The 17,433-nt window shown below is 38.8% G+C and overlaps 1 protein-coding gene and 1 pseudogene across 3 annotated transcripts in view; one reads left to right on the top strand and one right to left on the bottom strand.

Moving 5' to 3' along the window:
- Window positions 1-17,433, top strand: part of ERC2 (ELKS/RAB6-interacting/CAST family member 2) — a 1,176,444-nt gene that overhangs the window by 326,751 nt on the left and 832,260 nt on the right. The window lies entirely within an intron of this gene.
- LOC126013621 (40S ribosomal protein S24-like) lies at window positions 8,242-8,658 on the bottom strand (annotated as a pseudogene).

The raw sequence follows: 17,433 nt of genomic DNA, 5'->3' as shown, positions 1-17,433 counted from the left end.
CCTATCATAGTAATACCTACGGTTTACTTATCAGCTAAAAACCAATTTTGACTCTCTGTGGCAGTGTCATCTCGGCAGAAATACATGGCTAAGCTTTTTGGTTTCTAGGTTTCCACTTCTTTTAAAACAACTTGGTATAACTAATTTATAAAGCTGTTGTCAAGAGAAGAAGCATGAGCATGTGATGCTTCTTGCAGATACTTTAAATAGTTACAGGCCGTCCTCTATTAAATGCTAATTGAATAGCAAGGATGACTTCAGTTAGTCAAATCATTTTCATGTTGCTGTTACTGTTTTTATGACATGAAAAACTGAAATAGAAGACGTAAACAAAATAGCGTTTACTGAAATGGCACAGAGGTTTATCCAAGCTTTCTTTCTTTAATGGCGATTTCTGGCCTTGACGGTTTACTTAGCTTAATTCAATTTTGACTCTTCAGTTGTGGAATTTCCTCAGGAATGCCTGATTGTGTAACTTAAGCACAAAGTCAAAGCCCACACCTCTAGTGTGTATGCATTATTCATCTTAGAGCATAAAACGTAATGTTTAGTACAAAGGACACCTATATGAATTTCTTCGAGAGTATGCCATCAGTAATTAAATTACGTATAAAACAGTTTAGCCTTGTTATATTATATATGCATTCTCCAGACTTAAAAAATATATTCCGAGTCATAAATATTTAAATGTGCCATTTTGAGCACATTTCTTTCTTTTTCAACTAGATGGCTTCGACATTTTTTTTTCCAATGGATAATAATTTTAATTAAAGGAAACACCACAGATGTACATCTCTATGGCAACTAACTAGAAGTCTGTGCCAAATTTGCTTTTTATAAGTCCTATTTATCAGCCTCCAAGTAATTTATTTGCTTGTGCCCAAAAGAAAACTATTCTTGGTTAATTAGAGAAAGAAATAAAGTCAGGAACTTTGCTTGCAATATAATTTACTATTATATATATATATATATATATATATCCCACTGAGGAGTTTTTTTGGGGAAAGTCTGTTGATCATAGAAAGACTCATATATTTTGCTTAGAGTTTGTTGTGTCTGATGGATACATTTTTATTCTGTAGTGTGTTGTCAAGAGTGAAGTCAGGAAAGAAACATATCCCTATGTAACTCGACAGAGCAAAGCTCCTTTGTCTGAAGGATTGAATCACATGGCTGTGTGAACATTTTTTGTTATGTTTGCTGGTCTTGGAGCCAGGCTTGGGGTTTACTCATAGCTATGTGCTCAGGGGTCACACCTGGCAGTACTCAGAGTGTCAAGGATAAAGAATATGTGGTGTCAAGGATCAAACTGACATTGCTCACATATAGTGCCTTACTTAAATCTTTTTTTTTTGGGGGGGCCACACCCGGCGTTGCTCAGGGGTTACTCCTGGCTGTCTGCTCAGAAATAGCTCCTGGCAGGCACGGGGGACCATATGGGACACCGGGATTCGAACCAACCACCTTTGGTCCTGGATTGGCTGCTTGCAAGGCAAACACCGCTCTGCTATCTCTCTGGGCCCGCCTTACAAAAATTTTATAATATCTCTCATCCTCTATTTTTCATGGTCAACTTTTTTGAGACTTCTATGATATCTGGAATAGATGCTTATCTACAGGTAAAAATGAGGGTGATGTACTTGGACTGATTGGCATCATTCATTACAGTATGAGTCAACAGTGCTGACTTCAATATGGGGAAAGGGGATTCTCATTCACTGCTGGTGGGAATGCTGTTTAGTCCTGCCTTTTTGAAAAACATTATGTCTATTCCTTAAAAAACCGGAAATTGAACTCCCATATGATACAGCAATACTACTCCTAAGGATAAGCCCTAAGAACACAAAAACACAATACAATAATGCCTCTGCACTCCTATGTTCATTGCGGCACTATTTGCAATAGCCAGAATCTGGAAACAACCCAGATGCCTGAAAACAGATGAGAGGCTAAAGAAACTGTGGTACATCTACATAATGTCAGCTGTATCCAAGGCAAATGCCCTACCCCATGTGCTATCGCTCAGCCCCCATGTTTTCTTCTTGACAGAAAAGTTAGAATTTACTTTTTGCCTGTTTCTAATGAGGTTCTGTGGTATTCTTATTCACTGAATTAAATTCTGAAATGTGATCATCCTCTTGGTTGCAGCATAAGAATAAGGAGAATATTTTTTTGAGATACAGTACAGAGTTTTTTCTTCCTTTTTCAGGGGTTATTAGTTTTTTTTGTGAGCTGCTCTGCAACTTGGAAATTTTAAACATTTCTGCACTGTTTGCCGTGCAACACACTGCAAAAATGGCAAAATATACTAAAGCACTGCTTTAAAACTATACTTAGGGACAAATATAGATAAAATAAACAGTTATCTTGAATTTCTGACTTGTTAATGAGAGCAGAATTTGGTAGAATTAATTTTTTTGAATTAAATAGTGTTTTAGAATTTCTATGTAATTGCCACCTTTTTAGCCAGAGAGATTGAGCTTAGTATTCCTGGCAACAAATAATGACCCCTTTGTGGTAGACATTTTTATGATTTGATAGGATGAATCATGAAAATTCTACTCTGCCCAAGCTGGCATCTCAGAAAATATTGCTTGGAAAATCTGCTGCATGATTACACCAGATTATCCCTGCATTGTCTGGATTTGATGAATCTTTATGCATTAGGGGATCAAATTCCCACAATTGACTTTATTCTCTTGCCAATTAGTTTGTATGCTACAAAATGGAAGCAGTTTTCACTTAGTATATATACCATACGTGAAAGTTTAAAGCGTAATTATGTGTGTGAGCTCCATTTGAATCTAGTGGCAGCTCACAAGAACTGGGGAACTGAGTTTTTAGAAATACAAAATGAATAACTCTCTAATCATAACCTTCAGGTGCTAATGCCTAGCGACCCATATTTTTATTTAAAATATTCATTTTTTAAATTGTCTAGGCCCTGAGTATATCTGGATATGGATAAGGCAAATAAAATCCCAAATAAATTGATTTCTGGATCAGAATAAATTCTTATATATGCTTTTTAGCAAATAATAATAATGACACCATAAAATCATAATAAAATTATTTTTTCATGAGAAAATTTACTTTCATAACTTGAAGTTTGAGTTTTTTAACTGTAAATAAAAGGTATATGTACAATATTTTTAAAGTGAATGAATATATTATTATAAAACATAATATAATTACCTTGGTCATCAATTTTTTTCTCAAATTATGTTTGCTATACTGAGGACTTTCTTAGTGCTAAGAGCAATTGTTAAGATCCAACAGGTTCAAATTTTTGGGGTGTTTTAAATGTGTTAGAATTCATGCTAATTTCTTCACTATATCCCAACTAATGGATTGTTAGGCCATTAGAAAAGTGTTGTCATCTTTAGGATAATTGGCAAAATATTGGTTTAAGAATGTTGATATAGGGGCTGGAGCAGTGACGCAGCAGTAAGGAATTTGCCTTGCATGTGGCTGACCCAGGACCGACTCTGGCATCTCATATGGTCCTCCAAGCCAGGAGCGATTTCTGGAGTGCAGATGCAGGAATAGTCCCTGAGCATCACTGGCTGTGGTCTAAAAATCCAAAACCAACCAACCAACCAACCAACCAACCAACCAACCAACCAACCAACCAACCAACCAACCTACCAACCAAAAAAACAAAAACAACAATTATTAAGACCTGAAAACTGGAGACTGTACATTGTTATGAATAAGACCATAAATATGGTGTCAGAAATATCTGATTTTTCTGCCTTTTTCTGATGATGTGATTTGAGAAAGTTATTAAAAAGTTATTAAACCTTCTCTGACCACCATTTCCCATTTGTAAAACAGAAATTTTTGATATAAGATTAAGGTGAGACAGCACAGGCAAAATCCTGGACAGTGCCTGCTTAGTGGAGAATCAGAACAATAATAACTATATCATAATGAACTTACGTGTTAGCTTGAAAACATAGCATTGAGTGGTAATTATAACAAGAAATTCACTATGTATATTATGACAGAAAAAAAGGAAATAAAATTTTTCCCATCCCAGACTTCAAAAATTTAAAGCTTGCTCAAAATAAAATTTGACAAGGAGGCAAGGAGATTAAGAGATCAATTAAAAAAACTTGAGGTAGCTTCATCTATATTACCAACTTTTTTTTTTGGTTTTGGGCCACACCTGGTGACGCTCAGGGGTTACTCCTGACTATGTGCTCAGAAATCGCCCTGGGCTTGGGGGCCCATATGGGATGCTGGGGGATCAAACTGCAGTCCATCTTAGGCTAGCACGAGCAAGGCAGACGCCTTACCACTTGCGCCACCACTTCGACCCCTATATTACCAACTTTTTATTTTATTTGTATTTTATTTTGGGGGGATTTTAGGCCACACCCAGCAGTGATCATGGGTTTCTCCAGGCTCTGCACTCAGAAATTATGCCTGTTCAGCTCAGGGGACCTAATGAGATGCCGGAGATCAAATCTGAGTCATTTAGGAGCAAGGCCAATACCCTACCCACTGTGTTATTGCTCCAGCTCCAACAGGTAGATTTGTTTAGTTTTTAAAGTGAGTTTTCTCTCTGTTCTTTAATTTAGTTTCTGGCATCTGTTGTATTTAGTCTTGTGACCGATGCTAGTTTTGGTGGCCATGTCTACAGCTGGCAAGCCTGTTGTTATTTTATGGCCTTTAAATAGTCTGTCTCAACCACAGTTCTTGGGTACCAAGAATCAACATTATAAAGGATAATGGGCCATAATGATGTGGGTTGTTAGGTGGTTAGCTGAGTCAGAGAGGGTCTTGTTACTGGGCAGGAGTTTGGGCAAACATTAATCAGATGCTGGTGGTAATTTGGATCCTTCTCAGAATGTGATGTGACTCAAATTGTAAAAAGATATTTCCTTTTATAAGAGAGAGCCCTGGACAATGTGGAGATAGGCTTAATAGAGAAATTGCAATAGCATTTGTATGTTTTGCTATACACAATTATGGAAAGCAGTCTCCAGCTTGCTCTGATCAAGTATTTAGATGTCTTTCTGTTGCCTAAAAAATAAAATCTGAGGAGAGCTAGAACCCGGTTACCATCTTGCCTGCTAATTTCTTTGATGGTGGAAATATTAATACCTGGGTGGCAGAAAAGAAAACTGGATCTAGTTTTTGTTGCTGTAACTGAAAGAAATGTGAAGGTTCTGGGATGTGGAGATAGTACAGTGAATAGGAGCTTGCTTTGCACACATCCAACTAATTTAATTCCTAGCATATATATGGTCTCCCCCAAATTACCAGGAGGATCCCTTAATGTATAGCCAGAAGTAAACCTTGAGCAATGCTTGGTGTGACTCTAAAACACAAAAGTGAGGGTTCTGTTTAAGACCAGCTATATTTGGAGCAGGCAGAGTTAAAATAATAATTCTATTCTGTTATTATTATTCTTTGGCTTACAATAAACAATCATTAATAAAAGTGGATTCTCATGGGCATAATTGTAACATCACGCTCTCACCAGTCTACCTATCTGGAGAGAGTAGAGTTTTGCAGCGTTGAAAGAGCTTATGTGAGATGCCTTTCACAGTTGGGCAACATCCGACAGTGCCCAGAGATCACTCTTGGTGTTGCTCAGGGGTCCATGGGTGCCTGGTATCAAAACAGGGTTAGCTGTGTACAAGACACCTTCACCCCTGTGCAATCACTGAAAATACTTTTTGAGTAACACAATTCAAAGACAACTTGCATCAAATGTTATGTGACATTTTATATAATACAAATGATATATTATTATAATATATTACGTTATATAAATTTTATATAATGAAACACACATATCCCCACACAACAGCAAACAACCCTCAAACTCCATCTTTTTTGCTGAATGTATGTATCTGTCAGGGACAATGTTATGTCTTATTAAAGTGAGAAATATTTTTCAGTGCTTTTTAAATGTGCATCTAATTAAATGACTATTGTCATAAAAAAAAACTTCAGGGGAACTACTAATATTGAGACAGTAAATAAAGTTAGCCTAGCAAAAGTAAAGCTGAATCCTGCCTTCACTTTGATATGTGTGAAGGCTTTTGTTGGAAGTCGAGTACACTAGTATTAGAAGTCAAGCATTCATGGAACATGAACAAACCTTCATGGGGCATTTTTTGGGGGGGGGTGTCAGTCTGTGAACTAGTATGTAATGCCATTGATCTAACATTTACCAAGCCTGCTGCAAATACGTATTATAATTCCTGTTGCCAAGACATTCGTTTATCCCTTGTGTTTTCTGTTTTTTAATATGGCTCTTTGGGAGAGAATAGTCATGAACTAATTGGGGTTGATTCAAGGAATATACCATCCCTGTTCTGTCATAAACACAATAAAGATGGGGAAATGTGCTTTTTTTATCAAATATAGAACAGTTTCAGTTGATGCTGTCTGTTCTAAATAATTCATTAAATGACCTGGTGCATATTTTAAAGAAATGGCTGCAAAATTACGAACAGTTGGAGAGTAGAACATGACAATTGTTTTTATTTTTAAAATAAAAATATAATGCTTCCTTTAGTCCTAATTAGGGGAGAAAACTTAGTTGTTAGTCTTTAAAATCAGAGGTCAAGGAAAACAAAAGTGGCTAGAAAAAACAGCTTCCTCCAGATTCTACAAAGTTCTAAGAAAGACTTTGAGGTTGGAGAATGTCAGGCCGCTGTCCCTTTCCTGGGCACTTCATGGTGTTTCAATAAAGCCAAGAAGGAGGTGCTGCTGCTCCCATCCTGGATATGAACTGTAGTAAGCTGGCAGTGGCAGAATGGGAAGAGCTGGCAAAACAGAGATGTCTTCTCAGGGGGTTGTGCAAAGAAACTTCTGACAAGAGATAGAAACCCTGTGCGATACCTACTAGTTCTCTGCTCAAGAACTATCTTAGCTTTAAGACCCCGAAGTCTTTGAACTTATGGAATATGTTATTTTAATGTGACTGGGTCTGGAGTGCACTTTACTTTTCTAAAGCAATGAATAGCATAAGCCTTTGTGCCTTTTAAGAACTTGGGTTTACATTGCTCAGATTCTTGACTATGACTGACAGTTGTATTGTGCATAGTGTTCTGCTGTCATTTCTATCCTCCTCAATTAGGGCACTTATTTTTATTTTTAAATATATTTTTTTATTTAAGTAACATGATCGTAGTTGGGTTACAGTCATAACCAGAACACCCCCCTTCACCAGTGTAACATTACCCCCTCCCCCTTCCCATCCCCTGCCTGAATTCGAGACAGGCATTCTACTACAGTAATTTGTTTTTAAGTTCAATAAGTTGTATTTTTTTCCTTAAAGGATAAGAGTAAAAAAATATAGTAACGGTGTGATAGTGGCAATCACCAATGTTTGCATAGGTCCAGAAAAATGGAGAAAATGGAAAAAAAATCCTTGACCTGATTACCAAAAGGCCTCACCCCAGAAGTTTATTGGCATAAGACAGACTCTGGGTTCCAGGCATATCAGTCTATCCAACTCCAGTCATTCTCAAGGCCCCAGTGAAACTTTTTCACACTTTAGCTATTGTTGGTATCAGACTCATATTTAAAGACTCGATTCTGTGCATTTCTTTCATCGATGTCGGCTGATGTGGAGCATCCTCTAGTTTCAGCAAATAATACATATGCAAACAAGTTCTTATCTAATAGAGATGGGAACACAAATTTGGTAATGTAATTAGGCCTTTTACCCTGAACACTGGCATAATGATTTGGCTCAGGCCTCAGAAGAATGGGCATCGCCCACACACACACCTGAACAATGGATACCATCTATGGAAACAACCACAATTGTCTTTAACATTACCAGGACCCAAGCCTCTACCAGGGAAGACCTACCACTGCCTTGGCATTGACTTACTCCAAAGAGTGCTCCCAACACCCAGGTGACTCAGCAACAGGATGCATGCAGGGCAGATTGCTCTGCATTTAATGGTATGCTGAAATTAGGGCACTTTTAAAAACTCCATAGAGACACAAAAATATTATCGTTATTATAATATTATTAAATATAACCATTAAATTATTAACATAAATATAAACATATTAAGATATTAATATATCTCAATATATTACTAATATAAACAAACAGTAATATGAATCATTAATATACTATTAATAATAAAATAATTATTAAAATAAATAATTATTAAATATTATAACCAGATCTAGTTTACCTTTGATCCTGTTTGTAAGGGTATCGATACATTCTGGGTAATGAAGAGAAATGGATTTTTATTATTCCTTTTGTTCTTCATCCTCCTGCTCCCTTTTTGCCAGGGCCTTTGTAGTACCCTTGATTTTCTTCATTCTTTTTTCTGTTTTTACATTCCTTTCTCTATATTCTTGAGATCTTTTTCTTCTTATGCAAACCATGTCATGCCAATCTGTGTTTGCCCTGTTTTTTCTTTTTATGATCCAAGAAATCATAAATCATGCCAGTGCTGGTTGTCTTACTACCACCAAAATGGTTTCTGAATCCAGACACAAAGATGACATCTGGAGTTGTCTTGTATCTTTGAGCAAGTGTCTCTTGAATTTCTACCTAAGACACTGTGGCCTTTTGAGGAGAAGGACTTTGATGACCATTTGCTTCTGCTGCAGGAGTCACTTGATTATGAATGTCCTGATCCAGACAGTGACTGTGTTGTTCATGATGGCAGTTCAGCTTCACCCAGCCAAGAAGAAAAAAAAAAAAAAACAAGTGAAGCTTTTACCTAAAGACATTCTTGGTTGCATGTTGGACACATGATTGCAGATTTTGGATATTGCTAGCAATCTTTAATCCTTATGTGCCACTCAGATGGCTTGTGGTGTTTTCTTAGTGCTGGAAAACAAAGATGGCCAAGCCAATGTTCTGATGAATGTTTTGATCCAAACATTGGAAGAAGTTTTGTTTTCATAATTTGAGCCTGCATTAATAGCAACATTTACTTTTTGGGTAACCGAGCATGTTAATGGAACATATTTTATGAAAGTATTCCAGAAAAGAGACTTACAGAAGTAAGGAAGAATTTCCTAGAAACATATTAAGTATATATACTCTCAGTCTTCTAAAGAGCACAGTGTTCCATGAGACTTTATTCTGAATACAAAAGATATTAATAATCTTTTATTCTTTGCTAATATCAAAACATATGAACTGTTGGTATATAATTTCTGAGCTTCTATTAAGCATGTAGGCTATTGCACCCACTAACTTGCTTCATTCCTTTTTGGGTGATTGGTCTGCCTCAATGATGTGCAGAAGAAGAAAGGATACTTTGCTTCACTTGTGTCTTCATAAAAAGCTCAGCAATGCTTAAATTACTTTTAAATTAATTTACTTCTAGTTTCTTAAGAATAAAAGAATAAGAAAAAAGTCTTAGGCTATATTGATGTCTCATGCCTTTAGAATAAATTTTTTTATGTACTTCCAAGAAAAGCTACTGACTGACCTGAAAATGACACCACGGAATGTTTTGTAAGTGGAAAAATAGATCCGAGCATTTTAATATAATTCAAGCATACTAATAAATGTTCACAAGAGAAGTTTGAAGAGAGCAGGAAAGGGACTTTGAGAGTAATCATTTTCTTGGTCCAGAGTTGAGATTGAAATTTTGATGAATTTAATTTTCTAGGCAATCCAAAACATGTTTTCGAAGGAGAATTGAGTGGGATGTTAGGTAGGTGGTGGTGAAGACGGGATGAGGAGAGAGGGGGAAATCAGACAAAAAGACTGAGGATGTTTGAGAGAGAGGAATAAGGAGGCACTTTTATTTACTTATTTATTTATTTTTAATTTTTATTGTGACTGAAGTTCATTACACAAGATTATTTATGGTACATAGTGACAATGAATGAAGGGCATTCCCACCACCAATGTTGTCCTCCCTCCACTCCTGTTCCCAGCATGTCTCCCACATCTCCCTCCTTTACCCCCCAGAATTCTAGTGCAACTGGTTTCCACCTTACAGCTTGTTATAGGTTGGATATCTATTCTGTTTGGTGTTCCAGTCTGGTCATTTTTTATTTACACTACATGTTCATATGACTGGTCATGGTATCATCCTTTTCCCCCCTCAATTTATGAAGCTGAATGATTCAAGTTATGCTATTCTGTTGAAGATAAAAAGGTTAAGGAAAAGAGAAGAAAAAATTTGGTGTCAACTACTAAAAAAAAAGAAAGAAAGAAAAGAAAAAATCACTAAATAGTATCCACAGGAATGAAAAAGAAAGAAAAAAGTGGAAGAAAAAAGAGAAGGAAAATAATATCTAAAAACAAACAAAAACAAAACAAAACAAAACAAAACCAGAAAAAGTGCTGGCAACGAGGACAGCGAGGAAATGACAACTTGACCTAAGACCAGGATGTCCTATCACATCACCTAACACTAAGTGGAAACCAGAAGATGTATTGTCCTTTGAACTATGAAAAATAAGACACTAACTACAGAAAACTGACTTTGACAACCGTGACTGGGCAGAACTTACCTTGAGACCATTAAGAAAAACCCTACTCTAGGCTATAGCTCAGGTCTCTTACAAAAATCAAGATTTCTTAGTACAGAGGCCCAATTCTGACAACAGACACTGAGCAGAACCTTTGGAACCATAATTTCCTAGACTTCAGCTTAGGGAATGAGCAAAAACATGGAGCACATGATACAGAAAACTGAACACACCAACAATGTTGGAACAGAACCTCTAGAACCTTAAAGACTCTATCCTAGGCCTTGTCCTAGGACCTGCACAAATACCAAGAGTGCTTGCTACAGTGGCCTAATTTTCTCATCCACAACCAAGAGGAAAGATTCCTGACACCAAAAAAAGAGAAAAAAAACAAAAAAACAAAAAAACAAAAAAACAAAAAAAAACAAACCCTGGAATATGGCAATGAGAAGGTATGGAGCCAGTGGTGGTTGTTGCCATGACAATATGCTTCAAGAATGGAGAAACCCTGAATCTCTTAGGCCACGGGAATTTCCTTCCTTCCCCTATACTCACTATGCCTATAAAAAAAAAAAAAGAAGAAGGTGGGGTAACACCAAACCCTGCCACTCCAGCACTTCTTCTGGTTTTGAAGGAGGCACTTTCTTTTCAGTAGTGAAAGGACAATGGCAGGCTCAGCAGCCTTCCTGAGGTTCACAGACATTGCAGAGGATTGTGGGTAAGGCCTTCAGAGCCTGGAACACAGCATGCGTTCAGTAAATGGTACCTTAAAAATAAAAGCTATGACAATAATAGTTGGAAGTGATCGTTCTTGATTAGAACTGGAAGATAAAAGGAAGGAAAGAAATATGCATCATACTTCAACAACAGTGTTGCAAACCATGGTGCCTGAAAAGAAAAGAGAGAGAGAAAACAAGAGAAGGTGGAGGTGGAGGAGGAAGAAGAAGAAGAGGACGAAGGTGGAGGAGGAGAAAAAAGAGAAGAGAAAAAGAAGAGTTTACCATAGAGGGAGTCTGAGGACAGGGTTGGAAAAATGGGAGAAAAAATGGAGATACTGGTGGAAAAAAATGAACACCAATGGATGGTGATGAAACATTGGCTGAAACTCAACTTATCAACAAGATTTAACTCTGTATCTCCCCATGATTTAATTAAAATAAATAAATAAGTAAATAAAATAAAAAGCTATGTACCCATGTTTGTAACTACTTGACAAGCAACCAGATCTCAGAAGTTGGGGGAAAAACTCCTGGCTTATAGCATTTTCAGATGACTCCAATGATCACTCCAATAATCAGCATGGCTGCTTTCAAGCTATCCACATGATGGCTATGAACTCAGAGTTGGGAGGAGAGGCACCACCAGTGACTGGTCTCAGCTGGTTCCAGCAGTGGTGACTGACCCCTTACTTCCCTCATAGGCTTTATTCTTGGGGTCCCCTTTCCTACTCTCCCTGTCACCCCAGTTGAAGCAGCAGAATGTTAGCTCCATCACTAAAAGACAAATGGTGTTAATGTGAGACATATTATTGGAAATTATTGTTAGGCACTGGGTTATGAGTTTTGCCTGGGGGGAATTTCTAGGCTTACAGATTTGGCTAAGAGCCACTGGGAGTGTTTGACATGCGAATAGAACACTTTTTGATTCAAGGCAGGGTGAGGGTGGCCCTAGTGGGAGGTACTGACTAATGTGAGTTACTTGTTAGAATTGGGCGGAAAGATATTTCTTGTTAGCAAAGAGATCCTAAGTACTTTTCAGGTTGTTTTTGCTTTTGGGGGAGGTTTTTGAGTAGGCAAATGTGTGGGAAAGAAGTTGAGAGAACAGTCCCAGAATCTGTGTAATAGAGGAGAGTAGAAAATTAAGATAAAATAGACTTTAACCTTTGCGATGTGTGTGTGTGTGTGTGTGTGTGTGTGTGAGACAGAGAGAGAGAGAGAGACAGAGACAGAGAGAGACTCAGAGCCCTAAGCCTCTGAGCGAGTGGGTAGGTCACTTGCCTCGAATGTGGCCAATGCAGGTTATTCCCTGGCAAGAGTGATCTCTGACATCAGAGCCAGGAGTAAACCTTGAGTACAGCCTGGGGTGTCCCCCAGAGGCAAAATACTCAGATCTACTCTGTTGCTTAATTCTAGAAACAAGAATCACTCTGGTCATCCCTCCCATTAACTTCATTTCATTTATAACCAAGTCCTCATGGCTTTTCCTCCAATAACGTCTCAATGCTGTTTGATCTTCTCTCATGTCCCCACACTGATCTCCATGCTCAAGAACACAGAAAAACAACAACAACAACAACAACAGGATTTGAACCCAGATTGCCCATCATGGGGTTTTCTGTCATGACATTTCATGGTCAAGAAAGAGATTTAAATCTCAGATTTAGGCACAGACAACACCCAAGGCATGTTTTACACCAGAGATGGTTGGAGAGTGACTCCGAGGTATCTCTTGGTTGTTGTTTTGAACTGGCTATTACAAACTGATTTCTACAAATGCTATGAAAATATGAACTATTCTGAAGTCTGAATCTGAGGGATTCAAAGTGTCTTGTTGGGGATTAGAAAGTTTATTCCCAGGGATTCTAAAGCGAATGAATTTGGCTGCCAAAATTTTTTTCCACTGTTTGGAAATGACAAGAATGGTAGAGTCCATTCTAATATATGGCATCTGATTTACAATCTTGAAGAAACATTTATCTGTGGTTCAGGAGCTAGGACTCATCGAGCCAAAGTTGATGAAAGTGTTTTAGTTACGGATTTATTGTAAGTTCATATATCTTTTCAAGAAACTTTGGGACCAGAACAGTACCAGAGGGGGTAGGGCATTTGCCTTGCACATGGCTGACCCGGATTAGATCCTCGGCATCCCATATGATTCCCTGAGCCTACCAAGAGTGATTTATTGAGTATAGAGCCAGGAGTAAAACCTGAGTGCAACCGGGTGTCATGAGAGAGAGAGAGAGAGAGAGAGAGAGAGAGAGAGAGAGAGAGAGAGAGAGAAACAGAGGCAGAGAGATATACAGAGAGACAGAGACAGACAGACAGAGACAGACAGAGACAGACAGACAGAGAATGGACAACAAGAAATGATACCTGAATGATACTTTTTGTTTGTTTTGGTTTTATTTTTGGCAATACTTGATGGTGCTCAGGGTTTACATCTGGGTCTGGGTTCAGGAATCATTCCAAGTGTTGTTCAGGGAATCATATATTGGGCTGGTGATTCAACCCAAGCTAGTCACATATGAGGGAAGCATCCAACCTGTTTACCATTGCTCCAGTCCCCCGCCTGTCTTCTAACTAAGCAGCTAGATTTCTAACTAAGAGTTTGGAGGAAAAATTTTTTTACTAGTACTGTCTTCATTTATCTGAACTCCATTGCAGGTGGACCGTATTTTTGTTGTTGGTTGTTTTTTATTTGGGCCATACAGAGCAGTGTGTAGACCTTACTTCTGGCTCTGTGTTCAGGGGTCACTCTTGGCTGTGCTCAGGGGACCTTATGAGGTCTGAGAACCATACCCAGGTCAATCGGATATAAACCAAGTATCCTACTCAATGCACTATCTTTCTGGCCCCTTGTATTGGTAATAATTTTCAAATTTACTTCCCTCGACATATTTCCTGTCAACTTACAAAGAACAGAGCAGAAATTATTTCTTGTATTTTCTCAGGATGGCTGTAAAGAGTGAGGGGAGAAATGTTTTCTTAGTTGTCTAATAAAAACTAACATTGTGTGGCTACCTCATGGACATTCCCCTCCATGGGGACCACCCTAGTCTTCTGCCTCCACCCCATCCCAACCCCCAGCTTCCTTTGAGCAGCAGCTTGTTAGGAGTGGGGTGGGAGGAGGCCAGCATCTTTGTGTTCAGGCAGTTAACAGCATAGATTGTGTAGGGAGGATTCAGAAGCAACATATATAAAATTTGGGATGCTTTTGTACACATTCCTTAGAACGTCTAAGCCATGTCTTTAAATGAAGTATACGGCATGAGCCATGTAGATTGTTACCCATCACCCTTTTGTCCACTCTTACTCACTTGGTCAGGTTTGGATCAAAGGTTAAGAGGTTTAATGTTACGTGAATACAGAAATGTCGCCTACAGCTGGTATGTTCTGTCTTCTTAACTAGCATGAAGCCCCATTTCCTCATATGTGAGAAAACGCATGCATCCGTGTGCAGTGCGGTTCTATGGGATGGTGACAAGGAGTTATCTCTAAGGCTGGAATTATAAGTAAAAATGCTTTTTTCCCGAGCATGATATGAAAAAAATATAATAAAAAGGACCCTGAAAAATGCACCCATAATTTTTTTAATTTTATTTTTGAAATTATGGGGCACACTCAGTGGTGTTCAGGACTTATTTTTTGGTTCTGCACCCAGAGACCATTGCTGACAGTGCTTGGGGACCATAATTGGATCTGGTGATTAAACTCAGTTAGCCTTATAGAAGGAAAGCACCCTATCTGCTCCATTATCTTTTTACCCCATCACCATTTTTCATCTAAAATATTTTTAATTCTGTGCCCCCCCCCTTTTTTTACCCAGAACTACTTGTAAACAGTTGTCTCCGTAGCATCCACTTCTAGCGGGCATGCAGGGGCTGTGTTAGGCGCCAGCTTAAAGCTCCCCTAAACTGGGTGACCTCAGATGAGCTTCATAATCTCCAGAAATGATTCTTAAAATGGGAAAAACACCAGTTACCTTGTGAGGATTAGAAATACAGTAACGTCTGTCCGCACTTGGCATGGGGCCTGGCCCAGAGCAGAGGCTCAGCACACAGCAGCTGTTGTCATGTCTCTAGACTTGCCAGGAAGGTTTGCCTGTCCCTTGCGTCCCCCCTTCCTATTCCTCAAGTCCTCCCTTCCTCCCCAAAGGGAGAGCCCACGTCTAAGCAGCCCTGATTCCTTCAGATATTGAAGTAGTTTCCCAGGATCTGTCCTTCCCTGAACTCCGCAGCCTCTAGGCTGTGCCTGATTCATATTACTGAAGTTAGTTTTGCTCTTATGAATTCTTTATTTTATTTTTTTTTTGTGGTTTTTGGGTCACACCCGGCAGTTCTCAGGGGTTACTCCTGGCTCCATGCTCAGAAATTGCTCCTGGCAGGCACAGGGGACCATATGGGACGCCGGGATTCGAACCGATGACCTTCTGCATGAAAGGCAAACACCTTACCTCCATGCTATCTCTCCGGCCCCTGAATTCTTTATTTTTAATCCTAATATCTTTATTTAAGCACCATGATTACATACACGATTGTAGTTGGTTTTCAGTCATAAAAAGAACACCCCCCCTTTATGAATTCTAAAGCCCCATCACTAAATTTGAGAAACTCACTGGTTTTTAAAGTTCATGAGAACAGGCTATCCTTCTCCCTCTATCACCCACCTTTCCATTTTCTTTTGCCACAGGTAAGCTCAAGGGCAAATCCAACACTCAATGGCTATGATCTTGACCTAAAAATGGGCCATGCCCCCTTGCTATGTGACCATGAGGATGGAACCTGCAGTTATAACTTGTAAAAGTGTTATCAACTGTTAAGTCCAATTGTTAAGTCCAGAACTCAGGATCCACCACCCAAAAGACTACCAGGGAGATAGACAGTAAAGTAAATGCAGGGAGTTTATTCCAGCATGCTGGGGTCCAACATCTCCTAAGAAATGAGGACCCCAGGGGCCAGAGAGGTAGCACAACAATAGGGTATTTACCTTGCACGAAGCCGATCCAGGAGGGATGGTGGTTCGAATCCCAGCATTCCATATGATCGCCTGAGCCTGCCAGAAGTGACTTCTGATTGCAGAACCAGGAGTGACCCCTGAGCACTGCCAGGTGTGATCCATAAAACAAAACTAAACAAACAAACAAAAAAAGAAATGAGGGCCCCGAGAATGGCTCATAAGCCAACTTTAAACGGTACTAGGCTCAGTCTAGGGGTATAATAAATAAATAATAATGAATAAATAAATCCCAGTCTAGGGGATTTCTGCCTCTGGGAAGTTGCTCTTTAAAATTATTGGTCCTTAGTTGGGCCAGGATTAGTTGTAGTTCAAAGGTAGCAACAGACAGCTAGGTGAGCTGCATGTCCCCAGACCCAAGGTATGGTATTATCTGGCTGTCAACTGCTAGTTAGCCTTCTATGGATGCATTTCCTGCCATTTACCTCTAGGGTCCTGTTCCAGGAACTGGCTATTCTCTGGGCCTAGTCTTTGTACCTTAAAACTGCAGCCTGTCATGGCTGCACTTAGACTCCCAGCAAAGCTCAAAGCCAGGTTTACAGCAGTTAACTTACACAAGCAAGCAGCGTGCAGAAGCCAAAGCAATGTTATTTCTAACACACCATATTCTAACATCAACATTTAGGTGACATTAAATTCTAAATCTTAGATTCTAACAGGCTGTCATCAGATTTGAGTCCTAGGTTCTCTGAGCACTGCCAAAGAGTGGGAAAAAAAAACCCAGAAGAATAAAATCAATAATTTAATAAATGGTCCTATCATGTAGCTATTGATAGAGTGATAGACTACATGTCTGCATGTATTAGAAGGGGTTCATTCTCCAGAACCATCATACACAAAAATTATCTGAAACATCTGGGTAACAATAGCTAAGAGCACAAGTTGACTGAACTGACTGATTTACCTTTGGTACTTAGGGCCTCAGTACCCTGTGTCTATAAATAAGAAAAATTATGAAGAATGAAGAACATAGAATATTTTTTACTTTAGCACAGTGTCTGATGCATGGAAACTAAAAAGTTAAAACTGTGAGCAGCTATTATCAGTGTTCTAATAGAAATGAAGGCAAAGTACAGGATGAGAAAGATTCATATTTGTATGTGTAGATAGGTATGAATTCTCCTATAGTACATGGGATTTGAAATAGGTGTTCCAGAGGCCACAATATAAGCCTTCTCCCGAAGAAATACAAAAGGGCCAAGATGGTGCTTAGTAGGGTGTGGGTGATGAATGGGCCTGCAATGAGGTTAATTTTGGTTGGGGAATA

Source organism: Suncus etruscus, chromosome 7 (assembly GCF_024139225.1).
Source record: "Suncus etruscus isolate mSunEtr1 chromosome 7, mSunEtr1.pri.cur, whole genome shotgun sequence".
NCBI lineage: Eukaryota > Metazoa > Chordata > Mammalia > Eulipotyphla > Soricidae > Suncus > Suncus etruscus.
This window is presented reverse-complemented; position numbering and strand designations above follow the sequence as displayed.